The sequence below is a fragment of the Trematomus bernacchii genome, unplaced genomic scaffold, assembly GCF_902827165.1.
Source record: "Trematomus bernacchii unplaced genomic scaffold, fTreBer1.1, whole genome shotgun sequence".
NCBI classification, from domain to species: domain Eukaryota; kingdom Metazoa; phylum Chordata; class Actinopteri; order Perciformes; family Nototheniidae; genus Trematomus; species Trematomus bernacchii.
In genome coordinates this window covers 76,455-93,492 of record NW_022987593.1, presented here as the reverse complement: position 1 = coordinate 93,492, position 17,038 = coordinate 76,455, and the positions used below count along the sequence as shown (strand labels likewise).

Genomic DNA, 17,038 nt, shown 5'->3' with positions numbered 1-17,038 from the left:
AGTCACACGTTTGACACAGAGATGGGGGTTCAAAACCCGCTTGGGGTATAGATTGTGAGTGAGTATTATATGTGTGTGTGGTTTCAATTGTCTGCTCTAAAAACAAATAAAAACATTATTTTAAACGCTGCTATCCCAAAAGCAGTTTTTGGAGATTTTTGCAAAAGAAAAACATTGTCCAACAAGGAGGAAACAGGGACGATGTGTTTAAAATGGGTCAGATCTCTCCTTCTGATGTAATGAACCACATAACCTCTCTGAGCTGCCCAAACTCTTCTCTATAGATAAAGAGTATTGATAAATATAAACATAAGTAGAAGAAGCATTTTTTTTTTTAACAATGAATGTTCTATCCAAAAATGCCAGAAGATGTTATTCAGACTCAACAGTGCAGATGAACATCTTGAATATGACTTTGTATGAAACCACTCTCTGCATCTGTCTGCAAACAATGGCTCTGTTGCACAGTGTAACCAGAGCTCGTGTTATCTGATCTCACAGTTATGATGCGTTCACTGATTAATTCCACCAACACCTTCAGCAGGTCACTATCTGCAGCTTCAGTCTCTCTGCATGCTGAGCGAGTGAGGGGATGTTTGTCACTGTGGGTTTCCTGTAAAGCTTACTTTGAATTGTCTCAGACCACTGGTGAAGGGTGGGGGCCGATAGCCATTTCAGATAAAAACAGGAAATTGTCTGAAAATAGATTGTGTGTCTTGTTGCAGAGCAATAATTATAAAACACCATGATGAAATGTTAGCGATTAATTTCAGTCAAAAATGTGAAGTAGAAGTTTAAATGTATTTAATAACAACAAACAGGAAATACAATTACACATGGAGGTTGATCTGCACATCTGATCAAATGTAACTTGTTATTGGAGTTGTGGAAAGAAATAAAACAAACTGAAACAAAAAAGTTCAATTTGGAAAGAATGAAAACATTAAGAAATACATTACATTTCTTTCATGAGTGAATTTGGATGCATTATGTTGTGGTTAATGCCAATAACAGAAGTCCTAAATAATAACCTGTATTATGAATGATTAATTTAATTATTATGGTCTACTAAAGGGTCTTTCATTCAATCGATAATATTTAGTCGAAAAACAAAATACATTAATAGGAGGTAATGTTTTTGATAATGTCACATTGGATATAAATTCATGTTAAATGTTACATTACATTTTTAGACACAGCAACTTAGTTGAGGAGAAAATATCCAAATATTGTGTTGGCACATCCAATAGTTAAAGAGCGACGAGAAAGAGCGAAATATTCTGAATTAAGTCAATTCACTTGGATCAAATGTAGGCTATGTAAAATGTATCTAAAATATTTAGAATTTTACTGTTTTTCTGGAATACTGAAATGTTCATCCTGCTATCCTTTCAATGTATTTATTATTTGTTCTTATATTGATCATTTTTATCAGGATTCAAATATATGTAATGATACCACATTCATCAATAAGGAAAGGAGCAGTTTGTTAGTTGATGATAACATTTTGTTTGCACACAGCTTATTAATAAGATTTCAGTAAGAACAGGGAAAGAGGCACTAAACCCAATCTTTATAAAACATGTCAACACTTCATGATCTAACAGATTGGCACAACAACTGAGAGAAAAGCAGGAGGGATTGAATACTTAAACTGAGCACATGAATGTAAACCTTCTGTATCTGAACTCCTTGCACTTTAGTTTGTTTCTGCCTAAACAGTGTGAATGTGATATTGTTGTCCATTTTCCGTCTATTGTTGTTTTCTTCCATCCTTCGCTCGGAACACAACTCGTGTGAAACACAAATCTTCATCCTGAGAGATCATTTGACATTTGTTATTTAGAAATATTGTTTGCTGTTATAAATAAAGATGTCTAACTGTGAAATATGAAACCACTGTTGACGAGGAGATGACTGCTAAAAGTTGCTGTTATAGATCAGTGTAGACTTTGTACATTTCCTAAATGTCTTGTGTTCATTACCTGATCCCATCTTGTTTGAATCCTGAGGCCTGTACTACGAAGCCGGATTTTCGCTTAGCCGGCTGACTTCAGGGAAAACTCGGGCTTTCCGGTCCTACGACGCTGGTTCTCTTTTTAGCGGGCTAGATCTCCATGGTAACTTATGCTGAGCGGCTAACCTCCTCGGGAGGAGGTTAGGTTGCAGGCTAAGAGATCAACTCAGTGAAAGCACCGCCTGCTGACCAATCAGAGCTCCGTGTGCGGAGTTTAAAGCTATCAAGTCATATTACAGGATAGAGGAAATACAGAAAAACTGCCGTTGCAGGAAAGACGGCCGGTGTGGTGCCGAGAGACGGGAGTCGGAGGCGGGGTATCAAAAGAACAAGCTAGACTTTTATTTAGCATCTGAACTCACATGTCAACAACTTCATGCCCGGGAAGCTAAAACCGGCGGAAACAGAAAGTCCGGTTCACTAAAATGTCCGTGCGGAACAATACCCCAACCCATAGATCTGTGGGTGAATAATGTCAATCACCACACAAGCCCCCCCAGAATTCACCCATAGTCAAAATCCTCGTGCCTGGGAGGAAGTACCACCCGACCCCGGCGCGTACGGACCACAGGGGCCGAGGAGGGCGGGGCCGCAGGCGAGGGCAGGGGCAGGGGCGCCAACGAGGGCGAGGGCATCCCCACAGGGGGCGGGGGGCGGGCCATGGGAGGGCGGCCCCGACGTGGGGGCAGAGCCAACTCCAACGGCCTGGAAACGTCCACGTGAGCAGGCTTAACCCGATCAACGGACACAGTCTCAGGCCTGCCACCAACGTCCACCACCAGGCTCTTGTCCCCGTGGTGTATGACCCTGAACGGACCGTCGTAAGGGGGCCGCAGGGGGCCGCGGTGGGCGTCGTGTCGAATAAAAACGAAATCCGCCGACCGTAATCCGGGGGACACCCGGAAAGCTGGGCTGCTGTGCTGCGACGTGGGGACGGGCGCGAATGTCCTGGCGGTCTCCAGCAGGGAGGAGCGCTGCCCGGCCGCAGACCAGGGCACAGTGGCGGTGGGAATGAATTCCCCGGGGACCCGTAGCGTCTGGCCATAAACGAGCTCCGCCGACGAGGACTGCAGGTCTTCTTTGGGGGCACACCTGAGGCCGAGCATAACCCATGGGAGCTTATCCACCCAGTTGCCGTCTGTCAAGCCGGCACGCAGCGACGCCTTCATGGATCGGTGAAACCGCTCACACAATCCGTTAGCCTGGGGGTGATAAGCGGTGGTGCGGTGCAGCTTGACCCCCAAACCCACAGCAACAGCGTTCCACAGCTCCGAGGTGAACTGAGAACCGCGGTCAGAGGAGAGGTCAGACGGGGTCCCGAAGCGCGCCACCCACGTGCCGATGAAAGCGCGGGCGACGTCGGAAGCTGACGTCGAGGTGAGGGGAACGGCCTCGGGCCAGCGGGTCGTCCTGTCCACCATCGTAAACAGGTAGGTGAAACCGTGAGAGGGGGGAAGCGGACCTACGAGGTCGACATTGACATGGTCAAACCTCCTCTCAGGAACCGCAAAAAGTTCAAAAGGGGCCCTAGTATGGCGGTGGACTTTGGCCCGTTGACAGGCCACGCATGAGTCGACCCAGGACCTCACGTCCTTCTTAAGCCCCTGCCACACGAACTTCTGCGACAACAACCTCACGGACGGCTTCCTACCGGGGTGGGAAAGATTGTGAACCGCCTCAAAAACGGGTCGGCGCCAGTCCGCAGGGACCAGCGGTCGAGGCTGGCCCGTGGAGACGTCACACCACAGCTTCGCGCCCGAGTCACCGACCGTGACCTCCTCCAGGCGTAATCCCGTGACCGAGGCCTTGAGGGTTTGGACCCCGTGGTCAGAGGCCCTGGTCAGCGCCCATGCGGAGGTAATCGAGGCCCAGCTGCACAGCTCCGACAACCGCTCTGGAGAGGCAGTCCGCGACCACGTTAGCCTTGCCAGCGATGTGTCGAATGTCCGTGGTGTACTCGGAGATGTACGAAAGCTGGCGTTGCTGTCGGGCGGACCACGGCTCGGCCACCTTGGACATGCAGAAGGTAAGCGGCTTGTGATCCACGAACGCCGCAAACTCCCGGCCTTCCAGCAGGAAACGGAAGTGGCGAACCGCCAAATAGAGACCAAGGAGTTCTCTGTCGAAAGCGCTGTACTTGCGCTCCCTGGGAGTCAACTGGCGGCTGAAAAAGGCGAGCGGTTGCCAGGCGCCGTCAACCCATTGTTCATGCACCGCGCCCACCGCGTAGTCAGACGCGTCGGTGGTGATAGCGATGGGGGCCCCGTGCGACGGGTGAGCCAACATGGCGGCTTCGCTCAGGGCGGCTTTGGTGGCGTCGAAAGCAACCTCCCTCTCAGCTGTCCAGTCTATGGCCTGGCCGGGGGACTTGTCCTTGAGGGCCTCGTACAGCGGGCGCATCGTGTGGGCCGCCCAGCGGATGAACTGGTGATAAAACGTCACCATCCCGAGGAACTCTCGGAGCGCCCGAGCTGTAGGCGGTCGTGGAAAGGCGGACACGGCCTCCACTTTCGACGGGAGGGGGGCGGCCCCACCCTTGTTGATGAGTTGCCCGAGGAATTGGATGGAGGACAACCCGAACTGACACTTCGCCGGGTTGATAATCAGGCCGTGTTGGTCGAGCCTTGCGAAAAGGACCCGGAGATGTGCCTGGTGCTCTTCGGAGGAGGAGCTGGCGACCAGGATGTCGTCTAAATAGACGAAGATGAATGGCATGTCTCTGAGCGCCGAATCCATCAGCCGCTGAAAGGACTGAGCAGCGTTCTTAAGTCCAAACGGCATACGCAGGAACTCGAAAAGCCCGAACGGCGTAATTACCGCAGTTTTGGGGACGTCCGAGGGGTGCACCGGAACCTGGTGGTAGCCCCGCACCAGATCCACCTTGGAGAAGACCAGCTTGCCCGCCAGGTGTGCAGAGAAGTCCTGGATGTGAGGGACCGGGTAGCGGTCTGGCGTAGTGGCGTCGTTAAGTCGGCGGTAGTCACCACACGGTCACCAGCCACCGGCTGCTTTAGGGACCATGTGAAGCGGCGAAGCCCAAGGGCTGTCTGAGCGGCGGATGATGCCCAGACGCTCCATGTTGACGAACTCCGACTTGGCGACTGCCAGCATGTCAGGGTTGAGCCACCGGGCCCTAGCGTAGACTGGGGGGCCCACAGTGTCAATGTGGTGCTCTACGTGTTTGGCAGTGGCAGCGGAAAAGGTGGGCTGCGTCAAGTCGGGAAACTCACTGAGAAGGTGCTGGAACTTGTCACCCTGTGAGAGTGAGCTGGAGAGCCCGCTGAATGACGCCTCGCCGCGGGTACATGTGAACGAGGCAAACGTCAGTGCGTCCACCAGGCGGTTGTTCTTGACGTCCACCAGCAGTCCGTGAGCGCACAGGAAGTCTGCGCACAGGAAGTCTGCGCCGAGGAGGGCGAAGGAGATGTCAGCCGTGACGAAATCCCACCTAAACCGCTGACCCTCGAAGCACAGGTCCACTGTCTTTGTGCCATAGGTGCGAATAGGGGTGTCGTTAGCGGATGTCAAAGGTGGGCCGTGGCCCCCACCGGCGGCGTCCTCCACGGTAGCCGGCAGGACGCTCCGCTGGGCTCCTGTGTCACAAAGGAGTCTGCGACCAGAGAGGGTGTCCCTGATGAACAGGAGCCGGTTGGACATGCCCACGCTCGCGGCCACTACCGAGCGCAGGCCTTGGCGTTTCCCGTTACCTTGTAGGTGCAGGGGGGACGGCACATCTTCGCTTTCGCCCCGTAGCGTGCATGATAATAACACAGGCCAGGGCTGGAGTCGCTGACGTCGGCCCTGGAGCTTCTGCTAGGTGGCATGCCTGTACCCGGGAAGGTGCCGCTGTGTGTCGGGGCCAGCACCTCAGGGGTAAAACGCTGGGTTGCCAGGAAGAACCGGTCAGCCTCTTCGGCCAAAGCGCGGGGCTCGGTAATAGCCGTATTAGCGAGCGCTGTCTGCACATGCGGCGGCATGTGCCGAAGAAACAGTTCAATAAACAAAAAATTAGGCTCCTCCGTACCCAGCAGGCTGAGCATCATCTCCATATGGTCGGAAGGCTTGTTGTCCCCCAGGCCATGAATAGCGAGTAGGCGTCGGGCCCGCTCCGACCGTGACTGTTACGCTTCCCGAGAAGTGACTGGAGATGAGAACCCGCTACGCAAACACTAGACGGAGACAGTGGTGAAGTGTCAAACAATAGTCTTTATTTGACCACGGCACAGGCAAGGTGTAGAGAGGAGCTCAGAGAAGACAGACGTGGAGCTGGATAGCTCAGGGGGAGACGGAGGTGCGGAGATGCACGGAGGGCGCACCGGCGTGGAGAGCCGGAGATCCAGAGCTGGCGAATGTAGACAGGATGAGCTGGTGTGCGTGGAGGCACGGAGGAAACACCGCCGAGGAGAGCCGGGAATCCAGAGCTGGCAAACGTAGTCTGGATGAGCTGGTGTGCGTGGAAGCACGGAGGGAACTCAGACGAGGAGTCGGAGGCTGGACGTGGCAAGCAGAGCGGCAGGTGTGTGTAGGTCTGGAAGAATAAAGATGCAGGGTGAGAAAGGAATAACCTTTCACTAGGAGTATCAAAAGGTTTACTAGAATACTGCTAGTAGGCCTGGACGATAGTTACCACTGAAGGATAAACGAAGAACTGGCGAAGTCTGAAGATGGGAACCAGGGTTTTAAGCAGGTGCAGGTGAGTAGTGGCAATCAGTGAGATTTACAACAGCAGTGGAGATGAGTTGGCGGGAATCAGAATGTAGGTCAGCCACGCCCAGCCAGGAAGACAAAATAAACATAGAAGAGGAAAAGAAGGAGGAAGTACTGCAGATCCTCACAGTACCCCCCCCTCAACGGGAGCCTCCTGGCGACCACCAGGCTTGTCTGGATGAGCCCTGTGAAAGGCCCTTATCATTACAGGGTCCAGGACTCGGGAGCGAGGGACCCAGCATCGCTCCTCGAGACCGTAACCCTCCCAGTCCACCAAATACTGTAAGCCCCTGCCCCGGCGCCTGACGTCCATGAGACGGTGCACTGTGTAGGCAGGATGGTCATCAATGACTCGGGGGGGAGGAGGGGGAACGGCCGGACAGCTCAAGTCACTGGTGTGAACAGGCTTAATCTGGGAGACATGAAAAGTAGGATGGACTCTCAATGTTCTGGGAAGCTTCAGCCGGACTGCAGAGGGGTTAATAATCCTTTGAATGGAGAAGGGACCAATGAAGCGTGGAGACAACTTCTTCGATTCTGTGAGGAGAGGAATGTTCCTGGAAGATAACCAGACAGACTGACCTGGGACGTAAGGAGGAGCAGCTTGTCTGTGGCGGTTGGCCGACTGTTGGTTCCGAGCTGAAGTCAGGAGGAGAGCAGAGCGAGTGTCTCTCCAGATCTTTTGACAACGACGAACATGCTGCTGGACCGAGGGAACTGCTAGTTCTCTCTCCTCTTCAGGGAACAGGGGCGGCTGGTACCCCAAAGAAGCCTCAAACGGGGAGAGACCAGTAGCAGAACACGTTAGGGAATTATGCGAGTACTCAACCCAGGGAAGATGGGAGCTCCAGGTAGAGGGGTTACGGTCAACGATGCAGCGGAGGGCTGACTCCAGGTCCTGGTTGGTTCGCTCAGTCTGACCGTTTGACTGGGGATGATATCCGGATGTTAAACTGACAGAAGCTCCCAGGGATTGACAGAACTCCTTCCACACTCGAGAGGTGAATTGAGGACCGCGGTCAGAAACTATGTCAGAAGGGATTCCATGTAGCCGGAAAACGTGTACAGAGAGGAGTTGGGAGGTCTCCAAGGCTGAAGGGAGCTTAGGAAGAGCTACAAAGTGGGCAGACTTAGAGAATCTATCAACAATGGTGAGAATTGTGGTGTTACCCTGGGAGGGAGGCAGACCGGTAACAAAGTCCAAGGCGATATGTGACCAGGGACGACTAGGGATGGGTAGAGGCTGAAGCAATCCTGCAGGTGTTTGGTGGGAGGACTTACTCCTAGCACACGTGGGACAGGAAGAAACAAACTCCTGAGTGTCCTTGTTGACAGTTGGCCACCAGAAGTGTCTCTTAAGAAGAGAGCGTGTGCGGTTTACTCCGGGATGGATGGAGAACCGGGAACTGTGGACCCACTGTAGAACCTTGGAGCGAGCAGCATCGGGAACGAACTGACGGTTCGGAGGACCGTTACCAGGATCTGGTTGCTCTCTCAAAGCCTCCTGGATGGTGTTATTAATCTCCCAAGAGAGGGCGCCTACAACACAACTCTTGGGCAGGATTGAACCAGCAGAGGGCTCGGGAGAGTCAGAAGAGTACAGTCTGGATAGAGCATCGGGCTTAACATTCCGGGAACCTGGACGGTATGTGAGACTAAAATTGAAGCGACTGAAGAAGAGAGCCCATCTGGCCTGTCGAGAGTTCAGCCGTCTCGCTGACTGGATGTAGGCGAGGTTCTTGTGGTCTGTCCAGACCAGGAATGACTGCTTGCTGCCCTCGAGCCAGTGTCTCCACTCCTCTAACGCCAACTTTACTCCCAGAAGCTCCCTGTTTCCAACGTCATAATTGCGCTCAGCAGGAGAGAGGCGGCGTGAAAAGAAAGCACAAGGATGAAGGATGTTATTAGAACCAGCAGTTTGTGACAAGACAGCTCCCACCCCAGTGTCTGACGCATCAACCTCCACAATAAACTGCTTCTCAGAGTCTGGCTGGATGAGGATGGGAGCAGAGGTGAACAGGGACTTGAGTTTGAGAAAAGCCTCATTAGCCTCTGGGGTCCAGAAGAACTTAATGTTGACAGAGGTGAGTCTTGAGAGAGGTGCAGCAACCTTACTGAAGTTCCTGATGAAGCGGCGGTAAAAGTTGGCGAAGCCCAGAAACCTCTGAAGCTCCCTCCTCGTAGTAGGGGCTGGCCACTCGACCACAGCCTCGATCTTTCCAGAATCTGCCTCCACTCTGCCCTGACTAATGATATAGCCCAGGAAGCTGATCAGGTTCTGGTGGAACTCACACTTCTCAGCCTTGACATAGAGCTTGTTCTCCAGCAGTCTCTGAAGCACCAGGCGGACATGGTTCTCGTGTTCCTCCTGGTCTTTGGAGAAAATCAGGATGTCGTCTATGTATACAAAGACAAAGCGGTTAAGGAAATCACGCAGAACATCGTTGACCAGAGCCTGAAATACTGCTGGAGCGTTAGTGAGTCCAAAGGGCATGACTAGGTATTCAAAATGACCTAAGGGAGTGTTGAAAGCCGTCTTCCATTCATCCCCTTGACGGATACGGACCAGATGATAGGCGTTCCTAAGGTCAAGCTTGGTGAACAGGGTTGCCTCATGGAGAGGTTCAAAAGCAGAGGTGAGAAGGGGTAATGGGTACTTGTTCTTAACAGTAATGTTGTTTAACCCACGAAAGTCAATGCAAGGTCGCAGTGACTTATCCTTTTTGCCAACGAAGAAGAAACCGGCACCCACGGGAGAGGAGGAAGAACGAATAATCCCAGCAGCCACTGAGTCCGTGATATATAGCTCCATAGCCTCCTTCTCAGGACGGGACAGGTTGTAGAGGCGGCTGGTGGGTAGAGGAGCCCCAGGAAACAGATCTATAGAGCAGTCGTAGGGCCGATGAGGAGGAAGAGAGAGAGCCCTCTCCTTGCTGAAGACCAATCTCAGGTCGTGGTAGGTCGCAGGAACTCCAGTTAAGTCTACAGAAGCAGCAGAGTTTGGGGAGACAGAGACAGGAGGTACGGCAGATAACAGACAGTTAGCGAGACAGTGCTGATCCCATTCAATGATCTTTCCCTTGACCCAATCAATGTGTGGGTTGTGGGTGCGAAGCCACGGATAACCCAATACCAGAGGTGTGGAAGGTGCAGAGATTACCTTTAACTGGATGAACTCTCTGTGGTTGCCGGAGGTGATCAATGTCAAAGGGGCTGACTGTGCTGTTACAGAGGAGATTATTTGTCCATTAAGTGCATAGGCTGTTAGAGGTTCATCTAACGGCTCCAGGCAGAGTCCCAGCTGTTCAGCTAGCTCACGGTCCAAAAAACTATCCTCAGCACCAGAATCAATGAGAGCTTGGATAGGCAAAGTCATAGAATTAACACAAATCTTGGCGGGTATTAGAAAACGGCACAAGGAAGGAGGTAGAGAAGATGGCTGTGGACTCGTCAGGACCCCCAATCTCACTGACGAGCTCCCACGTTTGGGCGTACAGGACAGTTGGCAATGACATGCCCAGCGTTGCCACAATACATGCATTGGCCAGCACACGCCCGACGTTGACGCTCCTCCGGAGATAGTCTAGCGCGACCCAGTTGCATAGCCTCCTCGTGAGAAGAGGTGCGCCCGCTGGGCGGCGAGAAAACGGAGGGAGACTTAAACACAGAGGGAACAGGGTAGGTGGAAAAACTGGGCTTACTGTGTGAGACAGGTGGATTCCGCTGTGTCCGCTCAGCTCTGCGCTCCCGCAAACGACAGTCCAGGCGGGACACCAAGGAAATCAGATCTTGGAGATCCGCTGGAACGTCTCGTGCAGCTAATTCATCCCGGAGCTGATCCTTTAATCCTCTCAAAAACACCGCCTTGAGAGCCGCCTCGTCCCATCGAGCCTCTGCAGCGAGTGTGTGAAACTCGATGGAATATTCGGCCACACTCCGGTTTCCCTGTTGTAAACCGAGCAGCTGATTCTCGGCGGAGCCAGAATAATTGGGATGATCAAAGACAGCAGAAAAACGCTCAGAGAAGCATTCAAAACGCAGATTGTCATAGTCCACTGAAGAGCTCAAAGCCTCTGCCCAGGTTAAAGCCTTGCCACGGAGCAAACTCAGAACATAATTAATCCGGGTAACATCAGCTGCAAACGAAACAGGACGCTGGCGAAAAACTTTGTTACATTGGAAAAGAAATCCTCTGCATCTCTCCACCTCACCGTGGAATGGCTCAGGGTCGGTGATGGGGAAATCCTGGCGTGGAGTAGGAGAAAAAGCTGGATTGGGAGTGGCAAGAGAAACTGCAGCCGAGGTAGTTAGAGCTGAGATCTGGCAAGCTAACTCAGAGACATGATGAGCCATGGATTGATTGCTCTCGACTAACGCCCGAATGAGCTGGTCGTGTTGACCCAGAAGGGAACCCTGACTAGACAGGGCATGATGGACTGTGGCGGGATCCGCTCCAGTGCCTGCGGGGTTCATTGTTGGCCAGTTCTTCTGTTACGCTTCCCGAGAAGTGACTGGAGATGAGAACCCGCTACGCAAACACTAGACGGAGACAGTGGTGAAGTGTCAAACAATAGTCTTTATTTGACCACGGCACAGGCAAGGTGTAGAGAGGAGCTCAGAGAAGACAGACGTGGAGCTGGATAGCTCAGGGGGAGACGGAGGTGCGGAGATGCACGGAGGGCGCACCGGCGTGGAGAGCCGGAGATCCAGAGCTGGCGAATGTAGACAGGATGAGCTGGTGTGCGTGGAGGCACGGAGGAAACACCGCCGAGGAGAGCCGGGAATCCAGAGCTGGCAAACGTAGTCTGGATGAGCTGGTGTGCGTGGAAGCACGGAGGGAACTCAGACGAGGAGTCGGAGGCTGGACGTGGCAAGCAGAGCGGCAGGTGTGTGTAGGTCTGGAAGAATAAAGATGCAGGGTGAGAAAGGAATAACCTTTCACTAGGAGTATCAAAAGGTTTACTAGAATACTGCTAGTAGGCCTGGACGATAGTTACCACTGAAGGATAAACGAAGAACTGGCGAAGTCTGAGGATGGGAACCAGGGTTTTAAGCAGGTGCAGGTGAGTAGTGGCAATCAGTGAGATTTACAACAGCAGTGGAGATGAGTTGGCGGGAATCAGAATGTAGGTCAGCCACGCCCAGCCAGGAAGACAAAATAAACATAGAAGAGGAAAAGAAGGAGGAAGTACTGCAGATCCTCACAGTGACAGCTCGAACGTCTTTAGCAGGAAAGCCTTGAACGCTGCATATTTATCCTGGGCAGGGGGAGATGTGATAAAGCCCACCGTCCGGGTTGCAGTGGAGCTCCCCAGCGCCGAAACGACGTGAAAATAGCGCGCTGCGTCATCAGTAACTCCGCGGAGGGCGAACTGAGCCTCCGCCTGAGCGAACCATGCAGCCGCAGATGTCTCCCAAAACTCCGGCAGTTTGAAAAAAACTGCGTTATTTGCCATGTTCGGAACAGTCTCGGATCCTTCAACGAGACTTACGTAGTGGTCACCAATGTGGTGCCGAGAGACGGGAGTCGGAGGCGGGGTATCAAAAGAACAAGCTAGACTTTTATTTAGCATCTGAACTCACATGTCAACAACTTCATGCCCGGGAAGCTAAAACCGGCGGAAACAGAAAGTCCGGTTCACTAAAATGTCCGTGCGGAACAATACCCCAACCCATAGATCTGTGGGTGAATAATGTCAATCACCACACCGGCAAAAATCAACTGACTGTGAACGTGAAAATTAATAGAATATCCACTCCCATCTTCAGAGCAATCTGACTATTATAACATTAGCGTTAAGAAAGCTTACTTAAATATCTGCCACAACATAAGTAACCGGATCAAAGTAACATTACAGTCCGCGGCACTGTGAGTGCAGACGTCGATGTGTCCCATTATCATTCATATCATATCACATCATAATGAATCATATATTTCCTTATTTGAGTCAGCTTCTTGAGCCGTATCTGGCCGTGCAACACTCACAGTGTCACATACTGTATGCAGAAGTATTATTTTAAGCAACACATTAAGTTGACGAAACACTCGAGTCAAATGTAATTAATTTTAGTTAATGTACGCATTCAAACGCTTTTTCTTTTACCAGCTGTATTCACCTTGCAGGTGCAGCTATGTGGCTTTTATCCTGGATAAAGTGTTTAAGTCATGGATGTTTAAAGTTTAACTTCTTCATATTTGACTAATATTAAAGTTCATTCAGGAAGTATGACGCTGCGCTGTCAGTACGCTTGTCCATGTTTGAGATTGGTCGAATGCTCCAAATACCACCCCTTTCATGTGAACGCGCACCTAACTAGATAGGACACGGCTGGCTTGAGCGATCCACTTGATATCCAGCGTCGTAGTACAGTTTAGCGAGAGCGCGTATGTTTTGGATTGGGCCAACCGGCTAACTCAAACATATCCAGGTTAGGTTGAACCAGCTTCGTAGTACAGGCCTCTGGTGTTAAGTCTTTTCTGGAGAATTTGAGGATCCTTATCTGCAAAATAAAATACAACAACATTACAAAGTACCACCGACTGCACCTATGAAAATATAGTTCACTATGAGAGCTTTCCTTTATGTATAAATAATAGATTTTACATCATTTCTTTTAAACAATAGTAGGGAAAAGAATTGTGCGACAACAGTACCTGTTATCTGAAAGAAGAGATACACCAGAATAAACTAAATCAAGGAGGTGAGAATAGTAAAGGCTGGAGTGAGCACCATCATCCAGGTCACAACAGGGTTCAAAATGTGTCCACCGGGGTGAGGGCATGAGCTGGAATCTGGAACTAATACATATCTAGATTTACATTTGAATTGTTCTCAGTTTGCCTCACAATTGAAAGATTTCATTTAGTAGATGAAGCTTTTTTTTAATACTGTCAATTAAGATAAATCGATTAGTAAGAACAGCATACTTACTGACATGGATCCTTGTTGAGATGTTGCCATGTGTGTAAATATCTGTGAAAGTAAATTGTTTGTTTTTCTCCACCTTCAACTGATTAGTTCCACAGTAGTAGAGCCCTTCATCGGTCTCAGTGATGTTAACGATCAGCAGGTCAAAGGACTCAGAGGAAGAGTTTCTCACAAAGTGGAAACGAGGTAGAGGATTCAGAACATGTTTTTCCTCCATAAAGTCTCTTCTCCATGCTTTTGGATTAAGGACGAGAGAAGGCTGGTTCTCATGAGAGCAGTTCCTGTACCACATGATGTTTACTCCGGATGATAACTTGCAGTCACAGTAGAGAGTGATGTTGTGTCCTGGTCTGACTGTCATCTCCAACTCTGATCCAGAGGTCCAGTCATGAGTGCATGATACTACTACAGCAAAATGAAAGCAATCACAAAATCAAATATAAATGTGATGAGTGTGCATTACAACAGAGTAACACAGTGTATCCCACTACACTAAATGCAGATTACTGCTCATTACAGCACTGACAATGAACGCATTAATTTAATATAACAAAATGAATAAAATATATTAAAACTGAATGAGTCTACCAAATATTACCTAGCAGAATGACCAGAAAAATACGAAGCCCTTCCATCTGTGATGATGACCTGATGAAGAAAAACGTGAAAGGTCTTACTGCTGGATGTACTCACCTGCCCAGACTTTTCTATTTAAGGACATGTCAGTTGTGATTGGCACGTTGAACTGAACACATTTTTTTGCGCTGGAAGTGGCCCAGTGTGAAAGTCACACGTTTGACACAGAGATGGGGGTTCAAAACCCGCTTGGGGTATAGATTGTGAGTGATTATTATGTGTGTGTGTGGTTTCAATTGTCTGCTCTAAAAACAAACAAAAACATTACTTTAAACGCTGCTATCCCAAAAGCAGGTTTTGGAGATTTTTGCAAATTAAAAACATTGTCCTACAAGCAGGGGCGCCGCCAGGGATTTTGGGCCCCATGAAAAGATATCACATTGGGCCCCACCACCAGGCTCAGGCCACGCCAACCAAGCACAATTGCTGTAAACACCTCCAGAACCCAACCGACCCATTTATGCTTTAAATAACTCCACCTGTACAGGCTTGCATCTATCTTGAAGTCCAATACTAACTGCACAATATTTACTGACACTGAGCTGTGAATATATAACACTGTGCAGACGTGCAACATTCTGCTGCAGTAGAATTCACTATTTGATATAAGACTAACATTCCTGACAATAGAGTGCCACAGTGACACGTCCTAAAACCCTAATCGATAGATTTATGATCGATAGATTTATGATTCGAAAATGATAAAAGTAGGGTAGACATGTGGAGATTATCCGACTGAACAAAACATGATCCGTCTCTTAAATGTGTGTCAACCACAGACCTTATTTCCAGCTATTTTCCAAAATCCTATGGAGAAATTGCATTGCTTTTTTGTCGAAGGAACCCATGCACAGCTTACTTCCGGGTTTTAGGACGCGTCACTGTGGCACTCTATACTGTCGACCTCAATAGTCATCTTTTATGCTGTAAATGCCTTTTTAATAATAACATTTTTGAATGGAATATTCATAAATCCAAATAAATATAACTTAAATATACATGACCTTTTAAATTAAAATGAAGTGAACATTAACACCAATATTATCATTTATAAAATACTATAACACAAAAAATAACATAAGCAGCAGATTATTTTATTAAATATACATACCAACTACAAAATAAGCGGGTATTAAAGTGTAAATGGACAACAAAATGGAAACGGAAATGAAAAGGCCTGATGGTGGTGCTAAATCAGAGCCTATTACCTGTTCTCAGTCTTTTTCTCATCATGCATCTTGTGTGTAGTGATCCAATATCGTTACCATAGCCTTGCCCTTTAACAGTTATTACGAGCCCTTGCTCAGCCTTACTCACCAAGAGCCCAGCGCCTAGCCTTCTTACAGGCAAAGTCACTGATCAAGTCCTTGAAGTCCAGCTTTCTAGCCAACTGGCTTTCAATGGACAGCATGGCAAGACTGCAAAGCCTTATGGGGGGACAGGGCTGCTGAGCCTAAATGTGGATCTGTTGGTCCTGGCACCAGGGGGAGGGACAACTGATTTAGTATGAATAGCTGCTAAAAATGTACCTGCATTTATTAAATGTCAGCTAAAAGAGGAGTGAAATTAAAAACCTATATTAGATATTAACAGTACTTTATGTCAGCAAAACATTACAATTATTATTTACAATGGACTAAGCTTAGCTAACAGACTAATTTCCACCACTCATGGACCACACCCACCTTTTCTTTTGAAAAACTGGGTGGCATACTGTCGCCCTTTAGGCCCTCTCTCTTGTCTTTCTCTCCTTTCTTTTCTTTTTTGAAAGCCTGACTTTGTTAGTCGTTGAGACATGGTACAGTAAGTACTAACATCCACAATCACATGCTCTCACTCTCTGCTAGAAAGGGCCGGTGCCGCACCGCGTTTGGAGGCAGGACCAAACCATTACATGTAAATAGAGGGGGGTGTACAGAGGCTTTGGATAGTTAACTTTTGGAAGAAAAAAAGTTCGTATCGTAATGAATCGTAAGTTTAGTGAGTACATTATCAATATAACGTTCTATTAATGTTAATTATTGATAAATGATGAAAGGTTACAAATTAAGAACATTTTTTCTTAATGTTCTAAACATTTTTGGGCCCCTGTCAGTCACGGGCCCTTAGAATAACTTTTCACCCCCTTACGGCGCCCCTGCCAACAAGGAGGAAACAGGGAAGATGTGTTGAAATGGGTCAGATCTCTCCTTCTGATGTAATGAACCACATAACCTCTCTGAGCTACCCAAACTCTTCTCTATAGATAAAAGAGTTTTGATAAATATAAACATAAGTAGAAGAAGCATTTTTTGTTTTAACAAATAATGTTCTATCCAAAAATGCCACAAGTTGTTATTCAGACTCAACAGTGCAGATGAACATCTTGAATATGACTTTGTATGAAACCACTCTCTGCATCTGTCTGCAACTAATGGCCCTGTTGCACAGTGCAACCAGATCTCGTGTTATCTGATCTAACAGTTATGATGCGTTCACTGATTAATTCCACCAACACCTTCAGCAGGTCACTATCTGCAGCTTCCGTCTCTCTGCATGCTGAGCGAGTGAGGGGATGTTTGTCACTGTGGGTTTCCTGTAAAGCTTACTTTGAATTGTCTCAGACCACTGGTGAAGGGTGGGGGCCGATACCCATTTCAGATAAAAACAGGAAATTGTCTGAAAATAAATGTCGTGTCTTGTTGCAGAGCAATAATTATAAAACACCATTATGAAATGTTAGCGATTAATTTCAGTCAAAAATGTGAAC

At 48.9% G+C, this 17,038-nt stretch overlaps 1 long non-coding RNA gene across 1 annotated transcript; it reads right to left on the bottom strand.

Annotated features, from left to right (window-relative positions):
• Positions 1-787: 787 nt before the first annotated feature.
• LOC117481635 lies at positions 788-2,077 on the bottom strand. Its single transcript, XR_004555794.1, has 2 exons — positions 1,986-2,077; positions 788-1,816 (listed from the first exon to the last, which is right to left on the bottom strand). It is a non-coding gene; the product is annotated as an uncharacterized LOC117481635 (long non-coding RNA).
• Between the last annotated feature and the right edge of the window lie 14,961 nt (positions 2,078-17,038).